This window comes from Sabethes cyaneus, chromosome 2, assembly GCF_943734655.1.
Source record: "Sabethes cyaneus chromosome 2, idSabCyanKW18_F2, whole genome shotgun sequence".
Lineage (NCBI taxonomy): Eukaryota > Metazoa > Arthropoda > Insecta > Diptera > Culicidae > Sabethes > Sabethes cyaneus.
The window spans coordinates 173,440,410-173,463,201 of record NC_071354.1 but is presented as its reverse complement, the minus strand read 5'-3'; the positions used below and the strand labels follow the sequence as shown (position 1 = coordinate 173,463,201).

The following is a 22,792-nucleotide window of genomic DNA, read 5'->3' as shown; positions in this document are numbered from 1 at the left end:
TTAACTTAACGAAGAAAAATCTCCTAAGATCTAGGAATTCTGGAAGAGGCATCAAAGTTTCCCAATAATGGAGTATATTTTTCTTTCGCACTGTTTTTCCCCCGTTTGGCATGCTCGATTCAATAAATCTCCGAAGGGTTGACGACGGTACGGTAGCTGATCACGGTCGACGGCTCTGCCAGCTCGTCGGTCTTCAGTCACGTCGTCACCGGAGAAGGTGCAAGTGCAAAACACTGCGCGAAAATCAGTTTTCGACTAACTTCGATCCAAACAACCGGTAACCCCCAACCTGCGCCGCAGCGGTGCCTTTCAATCTTGCTGTGGGCCAAACCAATCTTTAGCTTTTTCCTATTGATTCATCCAAAACAATACTTTGTACAAGTCAGCGAAATGAAGAATTTGGCTGCAAGCAATTCGTCTGCTTCCGAGAGCTGTGTTGCTTTTGTTGTGACTCTTATGTGCACATAAGCTAAGATTTAAACCGGCTGACGCTTCTCACGTAATGGCTTCCGGCTGTTGCATATAGAACGTCTGTGGAAAATACCGCAAGTTTAGTCTGATGTTTTCGGTAAAAGTGTAAGAAAGAAAAATGCTAAATGGCTTAATGCATGTTTTTCTAGATGTAAAAAATTGTAAAAAACAAGCAGCGTGTAGCAGTATAATATCGCCATAATGATTTTATACAATGTTTAATATTGTGCACTGGTAGTGTTTTTTTCTTATTGTCTACGAGCACGAAACAATCAATTCTGTGATATTAGATCAATCATTTTATTGACAAAGTTTGTATATCATCGCATGTCCAACGTAATTTAAGTCCAACACTCCATTTTCTCAAGTTAGCACCCTGTCCCGGATTTTTTTTTCAAATCCCGACTCAACCATAAACTTTTTAATTACTTTCGAAAACTGCTCGTCGTTTGCCATTAATTTTGCCTTGCTTACAAGCAACAAATGAACCGATTAATAGGGTGGGTTAAAAGTTTTATAGATAAGAAAACATAAACGTTTCAGGTTGAGGATTCTAATTTCCCGTCGACCCGCGTCAGAGTGAAGCGAGCAAATGAATAAACCCGAATTCTGGTAGGGTACCTGCGAAATAGATTCCCTGCAAGCAAACCGCGCTCCACCCACATCCAATCGGTGGTGGTGTCGTCGTGGCAATACGAGAAAGGCGGTAAATTAATTAGGAATCTTTGAAACAGTTCCGCATACAACCTAGACTCTGAATGCACCAACACGGTGCGCTTTGATGTTTGGTTTTCCATCCACTTTCTCCATGAATCGAATGATATTGGTGGAAGGTCAGAGTGGAATGTGCCTAACCTTAACACTGGAGTTTTTTAATTTGTTTCGATTCATAGTCCTAGGCAAAATATGCCAAAGCCCTAGAAATATTTCATTATCGAACACGAAATCAAAAAGTGTCAGCAGAATTTAATTAATTCTACTTGGAGGATAATCTCGAGTTGAACTAAATTGCGAATACATTGAATCCGTATGAAAATAATGCCACTTGCGTTGGTTTTTGGGTTCCTTCGTTATCATCATCATTTTTTTCCTTTATTCCGGACAGAGGCAGGATGGTGGCTGTCGGAAACAGTTTCCTTTTAATGAACCAACGCAAACAGTTTTCATACTTTTCTTTTCATCGAAAAAGATTTCTGCCAAACTGTGGAAAACCGTTTCGCATACCTTAACTGCTAAGACCAAACAGGCATTTATTTCTTGCCCTCCAGCATAGTAGGTACCGGCCCGCGTATTTTACCTAGCTTCGCAAAGTCCACTAACTAAAGTAGTAGCATAGCGATTGGTCTTCATGCCGGTGGTACATTCTGCAACGAATGGAAATTTAGCAAGCAGAGCGTACAAATGGAATGCAAAGAATGGAACGAGAGTTGGCGAAAGGGGTGTGGTGGCGTTTTCTATTGGTGCCGTGACCTGACCAATTGCTGCTTGGGTTCATTCCGAATCGCAATTCAGTGAAGTGCGAATGGTGTTTTCTCTCTAACCGTTTGCTTAATTATAGAACAAAGAAGAATAAAAAGACTATTTTCAGAATATTACGTTCGAAATGACTAAATCATGGAAACCGGATGGCGTCGGCCATCCTTTGAAGTACAGCTACAGAATTAACTGAGAAACCTTGGTGATTCGATAATAATTTGTAAATTAACGCCGACAAAAGAATTTAACTCGTCTGATGCATTTTAACTGTATACTTATGCAGAATTTCCAACAACAGATTTGTTTTTGATTTGAGACTGCTTCGAAATAAAAAAAACTATAGGAAAAAAATTGACAGTGGTATCAGTTGATTTGAGCCGCTCATGGCGAAAATAGACAAGCAACTACGTTCAATGCTTTGTTCGTACTGCTAGCTCCCTTCAGAAGCAAAGAAGTTGCACATCGTATTGTTGGACATTCGTCGAGAACGTCGTCGTCAGCAGCATAGAACCGGGTTGGCTTCTGTTGTTTCAAGCAGTTGCCTCCATTCAACTCGATCTTAGGTCACTCGTCGCCAATTTCTCAGTCGTCTCAGAAGTCACAAATCACTTTCGACCTGGTCGAGCAATCTTGCACGTTGAGCCTCCCTGTCCCTGGTGCCGGTGGTGTTGTTGAAGAGAAATCTTTTCGTCCGTTGCGCGTCCGGCATTCTTACGCCGTGTCCGGCCCTCTGTAGCCTACCGACTTTCGCCAGATGTACGATGGGAATCTTTCCAAGCGGTGTCTGTAGCTCGTGATCAATACGCCTCCGCCGCTCTCCGCTCTCAGTTTGTAAAAAACAAAGCGTACTGTGTTACCTGACTCATACCGAACCCTATTTCCGAAATTCTAAAATCTCTCATGCTTTTATTTTTGGAGAAAACATGTAATTTCTTATGTTATATAGTTGATATTTGAATGCTCTTTTCGAATTTATGATCAATTAAATGAAAACCCACAAAGTTTGTGAGTTACGAGACCCTCCCCCGTATATAACGTATATTCGTTATGAGTCAGGTAACACAGTAGGTGCTTTACCTTCTGTTTTTATACGACAAACTTCGCAGCCAGCTGTTAGAGTGTAGGACAATTGCGAGGCTAGTGCCGCGATTCGAACATTCGACGACTGGTTTATACAACCAGCATCATACCTCGATGCCAACTGGGAGGGTACTCCTCCAAATATTGTCCGTAGCACCTTTCGCTCGAACACGGCAAGGGCGCGTATGATCTCCGTTAGCAGCGTCACCGCATCAAGTCCATACTCAAGCAATAATTACAAGGCCGCTTGGTTTTATTTGACTTTTATCATGGTACTTCGCAACATCAAGGTGATACTAGTCAAAATATACTTGTAGTTAGCTATAAAACCAGAATAAAACTAAATTTCCCAACGAACAATCTTTGCTTATTAAAGGTTTAACCGACAGCTTTTATTCAGCACATGCTGTATAGCTGCTTTTCAAGTATGTCTAAACACCTCTGTTCAATGCTTATACAGTTGGTTTTGGAGAATTTAAACAGCACAATGCTGAATATGAACGTGGAAGATGCGTTTGTATGACTGTTATGCAACGTATAGCAAAACATTTATTCATTACGTATAGATATGTTTATTAAACTTCTGCTGGTGACACTGAAGCTACGTTTATTTCACAGACACAACATTTAGACAAGCGAAAAGAAAGAAATATGCAGAAAGTTACTTTTACTTTTTGGCCACAATCCGTTTATCGAATCCATGCCGAATTCAGGAGCCGTCTCCACAATACTCGGTCTTGGGTTGACGCTCTCCAGTCGCCCCTAACACCCGCTGTTCTAGCATCCTCGTCAACAGCGCTCATCCAACGGGTACGGGGTCTGCCTCGAAGTCGTCGGCCTCCGTCGGGTTCTCTGCTAAATATTATTTTCGCTGGTCTCTCATCGGGCATCCTTGCTACGTGGCCAGCCCATTGTAACCACATCCCTGGCACGAACGTCATTCTCATACATTTTTCTTAAAACCGTTTTAGCCAGGCTTGCTGGCTCGATTTTACGTCAAATTTGACAGAAGCTAAGTAAGAATTACGCAATCATACGGTTTTATGCTTCAGAAAATTTGTTGCATGTGGGATGTAGATAGTGAAAGATGTTCGTTTTTTTTCTGTTATCGGCAACGTAAGATAGGAAAAATTCTGACTTTTGATAGTGTTAGTTTTTGACGATAAACGACAGAGGGGAAATAACACACTGCATTTGTAATACTGCGCAGCATTAAATACATGCGTTGTCTCGCATAAATTTTGTTTCAAAATTTGTTGTCTACCTCTATTACCACCACTACAGGAGGCGGCTTCAGCTGACAGCTGTCGTCACAGGGATCAGATTGTAACCTGCCGTATTTTAATCGCTTCACATATGCATAAAGTATTTTTGTTTTATTTTGTGGGTTTCGTTATTTTAATGTCCAATTTTGTATTCGTATTATTATTATTATGATTTATGAAAATGAGAGACTTAGTAGGAAATCATTGGTTAACTCAAAATTCTTCAAGCCTGACCTGCCACCATAATACTTTTTTCATTCACCTGGATTCGAACTTACATCCAGTCGGTCGAAACCCGTCGATGAACACATCTGAGGTAATCTGACATATGATAGGCGCCGAGTTTTTAGCCGATGTAGATTAACAAGTTTAAGTTTGTCAAGGGTGGATTAAACCTCGGCTAAAATATATTTAAGCACTGAAGAATAGCTTCTCAAATCATGTTAGCCATCTGCTGTACAAGATTACTTTAGGAACATTTATTCAGCACATGTTAAACATTTAATAAACTATTTGTACCAAACGAATGTATTTCGCTTTATCACATCTATTCATTCTTAACAAATTTGGCAACAGTAACGGGTGGCAACTAAAATATTGGAATGTTTTCGAGGCGTCTATGCACAACTACAAACAAGCTCAAAGCGAAATGAGAGTGTGTAAGTGTTAGCTGTCTGGTTCCTCTTTCTGACAGTATTTTTCCTTTTGCTTCTGCTTGCCAAGTTTTGCTCAAAATGGCGTCCAAATAAGAAGCATTTCGCGAGCGCGTTGTACGCTGCTTCGAATTGCACAAGTATCACGGCAAAAAGTATATGGTACAACATTTTAAAAGCGAAAATGGTCCTGTATCGACTATTCACCATTTTAGGATATCCCCAACAACTACTCGCAAGCAAGGTAGAAGAAGACCAACCAAAATTATGGTCGCTTTCATTCTCGTGCCTTCAACAACAAGGATTCCGTGAGCCAACGGGATACCGCAAAAAAGTTCAACTGTTCCCACATGTACATCTGTAAAATATTAAAAAGAGTCGAAATAAAGTGCTGAAAAAGACAAAAACCCTGGAATAAGGGACAGATTTCGACGCTGAAATCCCAATGCCACTGGATGATAAAAAATTATTCCGGAAAATGCGTTGTTTTGGGCGACGAAAGTTACTTCCCTCTTTCGAAGACGCATATTCCCGGATATGATCGATACTATTCCATGGATAGTTCTACTGCATATCCGAACATAAAATGCAAGTTTAAACATAAGTTTGAAAAGAAAGTGATGCTGTACATTGCCAATTCCGAGAGAGGTATTTCGAAACCATAGTTCAAGCCCTCTGGTGTGGTTAGCAATCAAGATGTGTACCAAAACGAATATTTGAAGAAAAATTTGATCCCGTTTCTACAAAAACATCATGCAAGTGGTCAATACGTGTTTTGGCTGGATCAAGCATCATCGCATTACATAAAAAAAAACACAAATGTTCCTGAATACCCATTCGAGCCCATTTGTAACAAATATGCATCAGTGTCGTCCAATCGAAGATTTTTTCGGGATTTTGAAATCCTTGGTGTACAAAAATAGCTGAAGAGCAACGAATTGCAAACAGTTGATTGATAGAATCAAGAGAAGCATTCGAAAAGTTGACATGACGGCCGTATAACGCTCCTGTTCCGACATCCAACGGAAGCTTCGCCGAATAACCGATTACGGATCGTTTTCGAATGTACAATAATTTTGTTTTCAACAATGGCCAATGTATATTTAATTTCAGTCAATCAGATCTTTTTCAGCTATCTTTGTCTTTTTTTGACAGCTTTCCAAAATTTTAGTTGCCACCCGTTATCTACGGCTACGCCTGCTATTTGATTGTTTACACTCTTATTCTGTATTTCGAACGAGTCTTGATTTCGTTCGACTTGTTTCGAAAGGGTTGTTTTGCCCATTTGCTGTTGGAATGAAGAATACCACCCACTTTCGTTCGAAATACCAATACGTTCGAAATACAGAATATGGGTGTTAATGTTGATGCAAGCTCATCTGTTTATCAGAATGTCGGAAGTTAGCCTAATATAAATTTAAACGCGGTTCAAAATACCGTTATTAAAAAATAAAATAGGCCATTTAAACAGAAAATGCCAGTTGGTATGTTTTGCCATCCTACACCTCTGAGCTAATTGAAAAAAAAAATCGTTCAACGAATTTTTGAGTTACGCCCCGGCAGATTACTCATATAAAGCAAACAAAAATCTTCAATGATACTTCGGAAATGAATTTAAATCACAGTCGTTATTGATTTTTCATGCAACATATGCCTATTAGCGACCACTTTAGGAGTTTTACGTTCCAGATTAAGTTATCGTTGTGGGAAATGGCCAGTATCGAAAATGAACAAAAACTTATCATGCGACACCTCAAATTACGCCAGAATTCAATCCCTAGATCAATCCAAGTCAGATAAACTACCTAGTACCACGTTGGTCATAACTGGACAAGTTGCGGGCACTTCCGGGAGCAACCAGACAAGTAGCCAATTTTGTCCATGAACGAAAACTTGTCGTGCGACATCTCAAATCACACTAGAATTCAATAACTAGATTAATGGAAGCCAAATCTGCTATCTAGGGACAGGTTTTTTGGCTGTGCATTGAGGTTTATTCTGGCGAAGATCCAAGGTGCATCAATTTCTCCCAGTAGAAGGTCATCCTTTGGATGTTTCACCGCTTTTCTAGGGTATCCATTTCCAGGAGACGGCATCGTGTTGCGTAGGGCGGTAGCTCATCTGGATCGCCCTAAATTACAGGGCGCACAAGCAGTATGCATCACGGAACTCAGCTGAGACGCGGAGAATCAACCCAAGATTTCTTCGAGATTTGGCAATGATGTGACTGTAACGCCCCCGAAAGTTCAATTCAGAGACTAGCATAACCCCAAGGTCACGTACTACGTTTATTCTATCTACGTGTTCGCTTCCTATCATGCACGTCCATTGAATCGGGTGCTTTTTTCTTGTAAAAATGACTACTGAGCATTTCGTCGGTGTACAGAAGTTCGCAACTTTCCGGTAAGCATTGGCATACGTCGTTGAAAAATGTGATAAACAGTAATGGCCCTAAATTACTGCTTTGTGGGACCCCTGAACGATTGCGGAATTCTTCTGATTCTATTTAGCCCAGGTTTACACATAGTCGACGATCAGCCAGGAACGACTGGAACCAGTTGATATGGTTTGTTGATATCCCTAAACGGTCAAGTTTGACTCGTATTGCTTCATCTTGAAGCCCCTGCTCCATGTATGTAAGACACAGCGATGAGAACTGTACGATGTTAGTGACGGTACAACTACCAGGGAAAAATCCCTGCTGCTCTGGTGAGATGTAGTGTTTGCGACTCTAAAAAGTTCGTTGTTGGTTAGTATCTCAAAAAGTTTTAAACCAGCACATAGTGAAGTCACTCTACGGTAGTGACATACGTCGCATTTAACACTTTTTTTCGTACCGGAAACATGATCGATTTCTTCCAACATTGTGGAAAAGCTGCACCTGATAATGACTGATTTAGAATAGATCTTAAAGGCGCGCAGAGAGTGTCGGCGCACTTTATTAATGTAGTCGAAGGTATTCCATCTGGTCCTGGCTTATTCTGCCGACATTCATCCGCATCGTCGAAGAAGCAGATAAATTGATTCGATTTATTAAAAATCGTATCCCGCACTTCGATCTCCGCTCTATAAGATCTTCTAACGCCGAGATTCTAATGGACGCGACAATCCACCGGCGATTCTCAAACAGCATAGGAGCTCATCCATCGCAACCATGGTAAGTCTAGAAAGCTTACTCGAGATGCCGTTTTAGTCCAGATTTTTCTATTGCTCTTATCGGTCTACGCTATCATATGCGGCTTTGAAATCGACGAACAGGTGATGCGTGGGGATTCAGAATTCGCTTCACTTCTGGAGGATATGCCGCTCGGTGAAGATTTGGTCCGTTGTAGACCAACCCTCCATGAAGCCGGCTTGGTAACTTCCCACAAATCTATTGGCTATTGGCGATAGTCGATGGAAGATGACTTGGGACAGAACTTTGTAGGCGACATTCAGGATAGTGATCAGTCGGTATATCGTATCGTATCGTATCGTATATCGTATGGTACAGAACCCAAGTAACAATTCCAAGTTTTATTACGTTCGCATAGTGGTTTTCATGACCAATTTCATAAAACCGCCAATAAAACTATGAGCGCCACCAGAACTTTCTGATGACCACTATAAAACTGCTTTCTGACCAAGTGGCCCACTCCTCAGAACGTTTTTATAACCGCTATAAGAATTAGGTCATAAGCTCAAGTAGTCGTATCACGCTCTGCTCAAAGCAGCAATAAAACCGGTTAAGCTTTCGCTGCTTGACAGCCATTGCCATAATTTACAAAAGCTTTTCGCTTTTCGCATTTCGCTTTTCTGGCAAAAGCTAAATAAGTTCACTAACTTTGTCAACTTGAAAATACATCCGTGAGAAGAAAAGTTTAGGTTTTAGTGACAGATCATTCTGAATGATTTGGTTTATAGCGACCAGAATAATGTATTCCATGGAATATTTATTAAATTTTAAACAATTTCATTGGTTTGCAGTAAGAGCGCATTTAATTTCATCGTGCATATTGATATGATAGGTCGATAAAATCAGCGCGCCACTGAAATTTTGCAATTTACGAAAACTGGTTGTTTCAACAAATTGAAAATATTCAGTTAGTCAATCTCAATTTCTAGCAAAACCATTTTAGTTGCTTCGTCTGACAGGAAAACCGGTTGATAATAACTGTTTTTTCTGCAAAACACTTTGCTTTGATGAATAGTTGTTTGCGAGCTGAAACAAAATACTAGAATATGGCAATATGGCTTCGCATAAAAAAATGATTTTGGTGTTGAACTTAGGTATTCTTCATAATAGCAGCAAAAAACTGTTTGGTCAGGGTGTTACCGTTTTAATAGCTCTATAAAACTAACAGATTTATTGCGTAAGTAACCGCGATAAGATCAATTTTGATTGATGCGCCATTTTGTATTGATACGCCACACGTATGGTAGATTTGTAAGAGACGTGGTGCAGCCAACAAGTTTTAACGTGGTAATACAAGCAACCACAATAAATTTGCTTTATTAACAGTTTTATTATGGTTTTCTAGCTAGCTATAAGTGTGTTTGGACTCGTATCCCCTAGGTATTGCGCAATACCACAATAAAACCAGAGGTAATGATTAATACCGCAATAAAACCTTTATAAAATTCAAGTAAAACCAAGTGACTTTAGAATTGTTACTTGGGAAGTCTAGGATCAAAACGTTTTTCAGCCACTGGAAAAACATGATTTCATGAAACATGGAAAAACGTGATTTCCTGTAATGAGAACATTGGACAAACAAGTCCAAACCTCCAGAAAATAAACGATAACAACTTGAAAGTGCCATTTAGTGGTGGCCAAGCATTGCAGTTCTATCTGAATTCATGTTGGCAAATTCAACATTTCTAATCATGCGATGTTATAAATTATAAATATTCTTCAATTAGGTACCTAGATAAGTTTTCAATGCAATTAGGAGTTTTTGACTACGGCATGGTATTACGGTATGCTTTCAAAGTTCGAATTGGTTTGGTTCGTGCAAAAATTAGAATGCGGCTAGATAATAGTTGCGACTGATAATAATTCGAACGTAAACAAGATTCAAACTGCATGTTTGACCGGTGGTATTTCATATCAAGTAGAACAATGTAACGACAAATAGAAAAGTTCGTCTGCAGAGTACTAACTACTAAGTAGAATTAAAGTTCTATCTTCAAATTACTTCGGTACATTGCGGTCCACAAAAAAAACCGGAGCAGTGTGCATCGCTGCGTTTACTGTACGGCTGACCAGCTCACAGATGAATCATTGCCCTCTAAGCCACCAGCTGGGCTGTACCTAGTGGGAAGAATCCGTGCGGCAGCGTTGCGTAGCATTGCAGGCCGGCCGTGGCAGGCTGGTTCATAAATTTCCAACAATCATCGTTGCAGTTTCGACGGTAACGTCGCTGCTTCTATTGGCCACAGTGTGGCTGCGGTGATGCGATGCGATGGTGTGAAGCGTGAATTATTCATGCTACAGGGGGCGCTTGTTTCGGACATTTCCTAGTGCGAGGCACAAGCTTATTTGCGTCTATTTGAATTATTTTAGCGCGGAAACCCTATCTGGTAATGGCGTAGTGCTATTTTTAAGCGCTTTAAGGTGACACCTTCGTAAATCATGCAAGATGCTGGCTGTGCCCAATCGGACTAAAATCCTACTTGAGCATACTGGCACTTTTAAATACTGATTGCAACGGCCAAATACTGTATTGTACTTATGTGAACTAAGTTTCAATTTTTTTTTATTTTTCTATCAATAAAATACAATGTTAATTACATGGGATAAATATTGTCAACATTTAAAATTTGGATCCCTTGCTTAGTATTCCTATGCACACAAAAGAGCATCGGATATTCACATGCTCATACTTACGTGCGTATGTCGTTCAGCCTGAATACAAATTAGTAAATTGACCAGGATATCATGCTGCGAGTTGGTAGGCTGATAGGTGACATCAATGGAATCAATTAAATCCGCCCTGCCAAGACGTGTCACTGCACAGACGTCACCGATTCTTGGCGTTCTAATTACGCACGAAGAGGCTAATCAAAATTATCCTCGAACGTGTTCTGCCAAACCGATATCACTGAGCCGGTCCAATCTAATGAAGCCTGCCCGTCCGTTGTCAAATGGGAAAGGTCAACTTTCAATCAATTGTGAAGGACGCTTTTGTCGGAATTGACCGGCACCGTTGTTGGTCGGTGTAGCATCGGTGAAGAGCGATTGTAAAGATATACGGAAAGGCTATTAGTACCGCAGCGAACGTATTAGGATCATCGTCTGATCTGGCCCAATTAGTTGGAAGACAATGAATGTGAGCGTAAAATCATTAGGAATTTTCTCATTTTCCTAATTATCCTTCTCGAGCTTGTTCGCTGCCGGTCGGTCGGTGAGAAAATTGCTTCGTGTGCACGATGTAGATCTTGCAGGAACAATGAGAAAAGCATCTTGACCGCTTGCAGCATCTCACCGTGTGCACAGTTAGTGGCGTTGTGGGTGAACGCTTGATGCCCTGAGCCGGAATTAAGTGAAAAAGCCTGTACTATCTGTTGTGGTGGTCAATGATCAATTAAGTAGAGTAGCTGGGTACAGGTAATCTACAATTTCTAATTAACTAGCTTCATTTTTCCGCTTGCTGAATAGTGTCACATTTGTCAACCGACTTGGTTTCTTTGTCTGAATGGAATCATCAGCTTATGTTCCATTCTATGCAATATCGATAGAGACTGTTAGAACACTTTGGCGATGTTTAAAAATATTGACGTTCATTTCTATTTTTATAACCTATCGTATGATAATTTACTAATCCAATACATATCTTTGACATGTTTTCAAATCTACGATTAGTCTAGATACACTGAAAAAGATAATTCCAATCAACCACTTTAGCCAACCTAAACGATGTACCAACGGAGTAAGCTTGCTATAATTCCCACACTGAACATTACCATACCAGTTCTCATAAGCCTTTGCTTCACCTACTTTAACTGTTACGCCTTGCTGGCCTGCAGCAGTATCAGTATTTCCATGTTTCGGTTTTGGTCTCGACTGAGCAGGGCACCTGGCCGGAAAGGCTGACGCAGTGTGCCATTATTATCAATCGTCTTACTGAGCCCCTCCGAGTTGTACCGGAGCGGTGGTGCCGGTCTAGTACCGATAAATCATCCACTCAATTTGCTTCTCGGAGCAGCCTAGTACGGTCGATCGAACACGGCTCAGAGCGAATTGAAGCTTATAAATTCTGTCTAATCTGAGATTGTTTCTCGATTGCTCCTTTCCCGCCAGCTAGCCAGCCAGCCAGCCAGCCAGTCAGCCGGCGGTGCCAACCGGACACGCGCCATCGCCACCGTGTCGGAGCCTCTCGGGGCTGTCATATAAAATAATCCATTTCCACCAAATCCCAAAATCCCTGTCCTTATTATGCAAAATGCCAATCATTGCCGGGTCGTAGTGGTGAATTGATGCATTCATTTTTACGATTACGGCTCAGTTCCGGTGTTCGTTTAGGGCATGATTTGCTACACCAATCAGTTGGTCAAATGGAGTTATAACGGTTTCAAATGTGGTAAGAAGGACTGGCTCTACAAGCACTGAGGCATTCTGTGCCGGATGAAGGAAAGTGGAATTATTAGATATGAATTGCATCAAATTACAATATTTCCAGTTGGTTGGTTTATCGTCCGATCGAGCTCGATGGTAAAGGGGTAATTTTGCCGCTGGTGGTGCGCCGTCAGCGTTCGGTATACAAGAGAAATTTTCAGGCAAACCAGCTGTATGATCCATTTCGTTACTCGAACGGATTCTCGAATCGGTACGTAAGCTCGTTTCCTTCCGCTAAATTCCTTGAAGCATCAGCAACAGTAGGTAGTATGTTGTGTATGTCGAATTGGATCCCTCTGAGGAGGACAAGCTCGAAAAACTCGCATATGGTTTGCATTTTTCGTTGGTTATGTACGAGTCTAGTTCGGTTAACTGTTAAAAATGCAGACCGACCAAAAGTTTTTCTTAGTTTGCAATTCGACTAAATTTTGTATGAACCATCAATCGGTGGAAGAGTTTTTTATCGACAAATTTCACGACACGAACACTGCCAGCTCCCTTTTTATGTGTTAGGAGATGGAGATATGGTTTCTTCAGCTAAGTTGTGGAAAATATAAAAACAAATAACTTTGTTGAATTTAATTTCAATCATTGCATTGTAAGGAAACTAATTTTTCATACTGAACTTTTGTTAGTGGCATTTTACAAAAATACTCGAAGCACTCAAAACGTCAAAACATATATTTTCGCAGAAGACCACAAATCTCTAGGACCTTTCGTTGCAAAGTTATCACATATTTAAACTTTATATTCGAACTCGGGAGAACAGTGGCTTAAAATAAGGTCGCTTCATAATAATTTTTGGGAAGTAAAGCGAATAAACCTTCGCTGTAGTAGCGTCTCCATTCGTCTGAAATACGGTCTCTAGGCTAGTGCGTAGTATTCAAGATTTGATCGAACCACAGAAAAAGAACAGTAGAGTGAGTTCATTCATATTGTAATATACACCATCCACAACGAATTAAACATATTGTTTGAATGTCAGTTTAGTGTTGAGCAACACTCCAACATATTTGAGGCAGTTGACGTGATGTAAACCTGATACTCGAATATTATCGAATATTATCGAATTTAGGGTTTATACGACGATAAACCCCTATCAATAAATAAATAAACTAACAACACGATTCATCAGATACGATTTTAATCACTTCAGAGCGGGTTTTCAAATTTCTCCAGTTTAGCGATGGCGGTTTGATGAATCAGACAAAAAAAGCAGAACAGAGAGCAGTATCTCTGGTCGGCATTATGTTAAGTTCTTGTAGGGTAGCACGCAAGCAGGTCGTTGGTGATCGGAAGAAGTGTTGAAGAACTGAAGCCTACAAACAGATTGCCGCTTTTTAAGGGGCCAATCCCGGCGTAGTGGTTAGCAGTCACGCCTCCCTCAGTGATGGCCAAACCGCGGCCTTTCATGATGATTACAATACAGAGGTCACTCAGATCAGTCGTAATATCTCGTGCATATTGTAGATCTGATTGCTTTCCAGTTTAAATCTTGTGGCGATTCCTGAACATCGGCTTTTGCTGCTGCCTATGTAACATTTTGTTATTCGCAGAAATGACCAGAGGTCATCGCGGCCCGCGGACTCATAGGGCGATCTAATTTGACCGGCACCACGCCTGGGCACCACTGACCTAAGCTGTTAACGGGAAACTAGCAGTCATTTACTTTTCGTCGGAAAGCCCTATTTTGGAAGCAGTTTTTGGGCCCAAAAGCGGGATTCTGTTTATAAAAATGTGAATACTGCATTCTTCTTGCCAATCTGAACACAGCGAATATATTTTCATGAACAGAATTTTTGCTTCAAACAAAAAAACTGCTATTGAAATTGGCAGCATCGATGACGACTAATTTTACCTTAAAGTGACTATAATTAAAAAAAAAAAGATTGCCGTTTTCTGCGTTTTAACCAATGAATGTCGGCAAGATTGAAGTCATCCGAAATGAGCATGTCGTCGAAGAAATCTCGGAAACCGAAACTTACTTACTTACTTTACCAGCCGAGAGCCGGCGCACAGTGAGACGAATTCAGAAATAGTGAGACATAAGTAATAGCATCGAAACCTTCAGACATAGCATAATAGTTGCTTCAGATAAGTTTCTTCATTCAAAAAGCACTTTCTGTGGAGAAAAAATATTCGGACACCAGGGTGTCCTTAATAAGATACAAAAAATATTTCCTCTATTTCAAGTCAGAAATGATTGTTACCTGCAGAAAAGTTGTAGCTAAGCTATTTTCGAGAAACTTTGTTGAATACTGAAGATTTCTTTCTCTTACATGAAAGAAGTTATAAAGCCAAACTCTCAGGGACACAGTTAAAACAGTTTTTTTGATCTAGCTCTTTAATAACGCTTCGTATGCTTTTCAAATGTTCTAGAAATTATTAATCACATTAAATTACACGTTTTCGTCGAAGATAGTAGCTCTTGCCGTATCAAGAATTCCTCTCCATTGTACTCGGTTCTGAGCTACTCGTCGTCAACTCGTTGCACGTTTCGACACATGCACGTCGGTTTTAACCTGGTCGAGCCATCTAGCACGTTGGGTCCCTCTATTCCTGGTGCCGATGGGTTCTTGAAAAGAACAGATTTCACTGTATAGTCGTCCAGTACACTGGCGACGTGGCCGGCCCACCGTAGTTTCCCAACTTTCGCCAAAAGTACGATAGAAATCTCTCCAAGCAGTGCCTGTAGCTAGTAATTCATATGCCTCTATTCGCTTTCAAACTACGTAAAAGTTATTCAGTATGCTAATATATACATTTTCAGTGAAGACTGTTTTTCACTAAGATGCATATTTAATCAGTCATGAAAAATTTTAACAAAAAATAACACATATTCAATTGATTTTCTCTGCGATTCCCTTGGAGATCTCCTGATGGAAATATTTATTTTTATAGACAAAAAATAGTACTTTCTCCTAATGGTTATCTGGTTTGCGCGAAGTTGCCTGAAATTGAAAAAAAATTGAAAAGCGCGAATTTTTTCCATATATTTTATAACTTATTAAATATACGTCCTAGTGACAAATAGGGATGCTTTGCCGGTTTTACCGAAACCGGTTTTACCGGGTTATTTTCCAATACCGAATTACCTGTTTTTCGACGCTCGAAAACCGGTATTTTTGGCATGATCAAATAACTCAAGAAACTTGAATCGCTGGTAAAACTTTTAAATTATAGGGCGAACTAAATTTCATGATTGAAACCTGCTACTTGAAGGTTCTACAAATAATAACTCAATTATGTAATTCTTCCAAAGGGAAAACCCCGAAATACTCCACCGCTGTCAGCATAGAGCCGGAGTGCCTTGCGCTTTTTAAGCAGTCGTCTCCATTCAACTCGGTCCACTCCATGGGCCACTGGTCGCCAATTTCCCAGGTGTCTCAGAAGTCACTAGTCGCTTTTGATCTGGTTGAGCCATCTTGCACGTCGATCCCACCGGGTGCCGGAGGGGTTGTTGAGAACCGCTTTTGTCACACTGTCATTCGGCTTCCTTGTGATATGCCCGACCCACCGAAGCCTACTGACTTTGGCCAGCGGTACGATAGCAATCTCTCCAAAAAGTGTATGCAGCTCGTGATTCATAAAACGTTTCCGCCACTCTCCGCTTTCAGTTTGTACTCCGCCAAATATCATCCGCAGTATCTTCTGGTCAAACACGACAAGGGCGCATATTTCCACCGTGAGCGACATCACAGCTACACAGTCCGTAAAGAACTATTGGTTAAAGAAGGGTTTTGTACATTGTCAGCTTCGTACGGCAGCGTATGCTTCTTGATCGTAGCGTTTTCCAAAGGCAAAGTAGGTCCGATTTCATGGTTAAATGTACCAATTGATTAACAATATTGCGCAATACACTCAAGTCTTTTTTTACACGGTTTGTTTTTTTCGATTACTCGAAAACGGTGCAGTTAAGGAAATATGTACAATCTACGTGAGGAATGTCGAGCTACTCCCAAAGGTATTAAGAAATAAATGAATGGTCTCTAAGTTACCCCGTTCTTAATACTCAAAAAACCAAACCGTGTAAAAAAAGACTTGAGTGTACAAGAAATGTGCGATATACAGTGAAGCTGTTCAGAAAATCTTCAGTGAAAATTAACGGATTACTCTAGAGAAATGTCAGAACGCACATCACGGAAGAGGAATTTGTTCGGTTGCTAGTACAAACTGGTATAAACATTTGCTTAGTTAAAATAGCCTGTTGGCAGGGCGGAGCGAATTATACGGGCTCCAATCATCGCTTCGAGCGTCTGTGTCCGATCTAAGAAATAAGCAAACGCTTTACTTAAGCGAGTCTAGTCAGTGCTAATTTATCATAAGTGTCAGTATCTAACCCGCTTATTGAAAGTTCTTGAACAAGGGTTTTCCTATGTCACACATCAAATTTACCGCTGGGAATTGCACTTCCTTTTTCTGTGAACACCGGATTCTCTGCCTCCGGAAGTTTTGTCATTAAGATTTAAGATGACACGATAAATTCTCTTCGCGTTTTTAAATATTATTTTATTAATGAATAAATCAATTTGTTATGCCAAAAGAAATTGAGTACCATTGATTATGGAGAGATCTTCTTCAGATCATATAATTTGTAAATGTTGTTTTTAGGTATTAACTTTTACCGGTTTTTACCGGGTTTACCGGTATTGCATTTATCAATACCGAAAAACCGGTTTTCGAAATTGACAAACGGTCTTCAAAGAAAATGTGTATTTTAGCATAGTGAATAACTTTAAACACTTTAAAGCAATAAAAAATCGCGTGCAAAGTTATTGAGCATAATTAATTTAGCGTTCTTTTTTAACTCTAGCACTAACACAATTATATTTCGCAACCGATAGGAGATAGGTAGATACTATATTCAGCAAAATTACTTATTTTAGTATGTTCTGCAAGTTTTTGGAGAAAAATTCTTATTTTTGAAATTAAAAAAAACAAAAGTTCATATCACCCTCATAGGTGAATTCATGGTTACCCTAATAGTGCAGAAAAATGCGCTATATTTTATTACTAAACTTCTCCGAAGAGACCACCCTTGAAAAATAACGCATTTTTTACCCAATTACTAATGTCCGCATTTTTTCGAATCCGGGCCACTATGCATATAAGGCTTGTTCGCGACAAAATCTGGACACCGCAATTTTACAATAAAACAAATTTGCTAGAAGTTTAATCCATGAAACAATTTTATATCATTTATGTGTGTATAGTTAATAATTATCAAACAAATTAACATTACTTATTTGGTCTGCATGAAAAATTGGTGAACTTTGGAGTTTACCCTTGCCATGAGAGTCAGTGTAGACTTGTTGGCAACCAATTTAGCTGCGTTTGTCCAAGATTTTCGAAATTTATCTATAGTTGTTGCTTGTTGTTTGTGCTGGGACAGCTCTCTCTTCACTAAAGCCCAATACCGCTCGATGGAGCCTAACTCTGGACAGTTAGGTGGATTCACTTCCTTCGGTACAATATGGACTCCATTAGCATCGGACCATTCCAAAACATCTTTGGCATAGTGACAGGATGCCAAATCAGGCCAAAACAGCGAGGGTACATCATGGCTGTGTAGGAACGGTAACAATCGTTTCTGCAGGCATTCTTCACGGTATATTTCCTTGTTAACCGTTCCCGTAGTGATGTAATTATTGCTTACTCGACCACAGCTGCATATGGCCTGCCATACTAAATATTTCTTGGGGAACTTGGCTTTCTTCTTTGTCCTAAAATGCTCTGCAACGTCATTCTATTTCATGGTAGTGTAAAAAGACATACCAGGAAGCTGTTTGAAGTCTTCTACGTCATACGTTTCATTGTCCATTATAACGAATGGAAACTTCGTTAAATACTCGATAAAGCTTACGAGCGCGTTTTGGCCGTCGTATTTTGCTTATCATTACGGTTTGGCACAGTCCTCACCTTGAAAGACTTCATGCCTTATCGTTCTTAGAAGTGTTCACGCATGTTGGCGACATTTTTATTTTACGAGCAATGTACGTGCAGAAAGATCTGGTCTCCTCCGTAATATTTGTTTTACCTTCGCATCCTTGTGGTGGGTCCTCAGATTCGTTTTTGGTCCACTTGCCTTCTTCCTAGCTATTGTCAAGCGAGTATCGAACGATTTTAAAACACTGTGAACAGTGCTTGGAGGAAATCCAAGCTTTTTGGCAAGTTTTCTTAACGAGAGATCCGGATTTTCATTGCGACCGCACACAATTGCTTGTGGCGCCTGCTCTTCTTTCGACGCCATTTTACGCTGAGCGCTTGTAATATAAACAAGTGTTAAATTTTTAAAAAGAACAGATATGCGTCTACCGCTTAGCAAAATATTTCACTCATTGTTAATGTATTTCCGAAGCTGTGTGTGTTTAGGGGTGTCCAAATTTTGTCGCGAACAAGCCTTATTTCGGTTTCGACGCGTAGATTTGTAACCTGATCATTTTAGCCTCCGTTTTTAGTCTAGCATAGATTGCTTCCTCCGTCCTAAGGGGTCTAGTAATGATTTCAAGGTCGTCTGCGAAGGCTAGGAGTTGGCTACTCATGCTGAAGATCGTTCCTTTCGTTTCGATGTTCGCTCTCCGGATCACACCTTCTATAGTGACATTGAATAAAATACAGGACAATCCATCCCCTTGCCGCAAGCCTGTGCGCGTTTCGACAGGACTCGAGAGTGACCTCGATACGCGCATGTAATACGTCACTCGCTCCAGGGAAGCTTTGATCAGCCGCGTCAGTTTGTCCGGAAAACCGTACTCGCCCAAGTAACAATTTGGGTTTTATTTTACTCTTATGATGGTATTTAAGACCACAATTGGTCTTGAAGACCACCATAAGAGTACAATAAAACTCACATTGTTGCTTGGGCGTGCATTATCTGCCATCGCGTTCAACTGTATCGTATGCTGGTCGGAAATCCACGAAAATGTGATGCGTGGGCACGTGTACTCTCGACATTTCTGGAGGATTCGTCCAAAAGTAAAAATTTGATCCGTAGTAGCACGGGTCCCCATAAAGCCCGCCTGCTACTGCTCTACGAATTCTCTTGCTATTGGGGATAGACGACGAAACAAAATCTGGGAGAGCACCTTGTAGGCGGCGTTGACCAACGTGATGCCGCGATAATTCAGCAATCTAGCCGGTTGCCCTTGTTGTAGATGGGACGGATTACACCTTCCATTCACTTCTCCGGTAGTTTCTGCTGTTTCCAAATCCTAGAAATTATCCAGTGAATTGCTGTTGTTAGCGGTTCTTGGCCATTTTTGTAGTGTTCTGCCGGGAGTCAGTCCTTTCCGGCGGTTCTATTATTCTTCAGCTGGCGAATTTCTCGCCAGATCTGTTCGAGATCGGGAGCCGGCACGCTGTTATCGTTTGTAGGCACTCCGAGGTTAACTTCCATTGCAACTCCTGCTGCTTGCATCGCCGTTGAGGTGCTCATCGAAATACTGCTTCCACCTGTCGACCACCTCGCGCTCGTTTGTGATTAGATCCCCTCCCTCGTCAGGTTTAGATGTGTAGCCCTTATGAGTTTGGTTCACTTTCTCGTAAAACTTGCGCGTGTCATTAGCCCGGAATAGTTGTTCCAGATCTTCACGATCTCTGTCCTCCTTCTGGCGCTTTGGTATAAACCGCCGATAGTTTTGAGCGTACGTGTACTGCTATTAGGTAACGGTCCGGGTCGATATCCGCACCCCATAGGGCGCGTACGTTGGTCATGTTCGGGAAAAACCGGCCCTCGATGAGAATATGGTTGATTTGGTTCGAGATTCGCTGGTCAGGTCATCTCCAGGTGGCTTTGTGGATAACTTTGTGGGCAAAGAAAGTGCTTCTGATCACCAAACCTCAGGAAGCTGCAAAGTTGATGCATCGCTGGCCGTTGTCGTTCGTGTCGGTGTGCAGGCTGTGGCGCCCGATCACCGGTCTATACATTGCTTCCCTGCTGACCTGGGCGTGGATAGCCCCGATGACGATCTTGATGTTCCGTCGTGAGCAGCTGTCGTACGTTGCCTCCAGCTGCGCATAGAACGCTTTCTTCTCGTCGTCGGGTCTACCTTCGTGTGGACAATGCACGTGTATGATGGTGTAGTTGAAGAAACGGCCTTTTATCCTCAACACGCATATCCTCTCGTTGATCGCTTTCCAGTCCATTGCGCGATCCTGAATTTTGCCCAATACTATGAAGCCCGTTCCCAGCTCGTTGGTCACTCCACCGCTCTGGAAAAATTGGGCTTTGCCACTACGGATTTTCAATACCTTCTCGCCTTTGACACAATCCATTTAAATTATGTCTGTTGAATGTACTTTCTAACGTAGTATTTACTTTTTGATTTAGATTGTTATTTAGGTAGGTATAACATGTTACATTTCGTAACATGACCCCATCGCAGAAATACCGCTTTTTCCACCATGTTTTAATAAGTGTACACTTCAATGTGCTAATTATTAAACGTTCTGTATGTTGATTGTGTTGAGAACTACGTCTTCTTTGTAGTTCAACAATCACTGGTTCATATTCAGTATAATATGAGTTGAAATAAGCAGTTTTAAATACCAATTTCTTGGTGTACAAGTGCGTGGAATGTGTCCTTTGCGACAGATCTCCTGCAGTGCCACGATGCCAAACTTTCAGGGTTCTAACTGATCGTGCAGCACCCTGTCGCTACCTATGAAACCTACCTATCCGAGTAGAATTTTCTTGACTCTTTTTAGTGAGGTGAGTTTAGATAGGTAGCCGTACTAGGGCTGACGTCACCGAGTCTCATGATAGGGTTGTCATCGCACAGTATTAAGACAACACTGTGCCTCCTTCCCTGTTGGTATACGACCTTAGTTTTCACCGGGGTTGGTTACCCGATCTCCGCTAAGGCTACTCGTATTCCTGCTTGTACCACGTGGAGGTAGGGATAGAAGTTGCTGGATAAGAGGCTAAGGACCACTGTGGGGTCTGTTTTACGCATTATCCAACCATTTACCAACCTGTTAAGTTGGTGAATGGTTAATTACCAGTTTAAATAAATTCATAGAAGAAAACAACCCAAGTAACAATATGGGTTTTATTGCACTCTTATTATGGCATTTAAGACTAAAATTGGTCATGAAAATCGCCATAAGAGTGCAATAAAATTCACATTGATACTTGGGAACTCAATCACTAAAGGGTCCTCTAATGGTAAATTTACCATATATTCTCGCAAATAAGAAGTACAGGCTAGTAAACGCCGAAACTCCACTATAAGTTTACTTACCATATTTTTCTATTAAATAATACGTAAATTTTTTCATCAAGCCAAATGTAATAAATAAGCCTACATGTATGCAACACACGCTACGATATTTTATGTTGGGGGCCATCCAGATACCACGTGGACAACCTAAACCTAAATTCCCCTGTTCATGGTTATCTTGTCTACTGCGAATTAATTATTATCGACTGCAAGAAAGTCCGTTTCAGTTTGACTTTCGCTTAACGATTCTTCTCCGTCAACAGTATCCCTGTCTAACTAGAGCACCTCAGCTTGGCCGTCTACTTTGACACAACACAAGACCTTTCCGACGCGATGTGGTTCGTAAAATTTTCTGAAGACGAATCCTTTCATAATGCTCGGTTCATGTATTTACGTCAACATATGCCTTATCAGAAGATAAAACTTTATTTGAGCTTAAAAAGAATCACTGATCAATAGTTAACGCTAATATGCATAATCAATTCAATATTTCTGTTTCTAATTTCTATTTCTTGTATGAAAAAAAAAACTGTCCACGTGGACATTTTCCATATCCCCCCCCCCCTTTCCGTGGACAAGCGTGGACATTTTCATACCCCCCACCCCCTCTAAACTGTCCACGTGGTATATGGATGGCCCTTTGTAACACGTAATCTTGCGATTGCGATGTTTCATTAATATCAAAAGACGTAAATTTTCAGGATTTTTTCGAAGTGTGCTGTAAACTCCTGTCAGAGTAATTATGAAGTGATTGCAAAACTTTTTACACGCGATTACTTTTTACAGATGTTCCTAGAGATATATGCAGTAAAATATATAATTTATTTTAACCTTGGTAGTGTGTGACTGCATTGCGTAATGCCTTTCAACGTGTTGTTACACAAAAGGCCACGCGTCTCCATAAATCAGTGATTTAAAGCCTCAGAAACGAAACTTGTTTGTTCTGGATTCTTTGACAGAAAATGCCGCAAATTACGTACATCTAAATTCCAAAATATGGTTGAATAAAATGTAAGTAATAAAATATTC

At 40.7% G+C, this 22,792-nt stretch overlaps 1 protein-coding gene across 4 annotated transcripts in view; it reads left to right on the top strand.

Moving 5' to 3' along the window:
* Positions 1 to 22,792, top strand: part of LOC128733674 (uncharacterized) — a 174,246-nt gene that overhangs the window by 54,992 nt on the left and 96,462 nt on the right. The window lies entirely within an intron of this gene.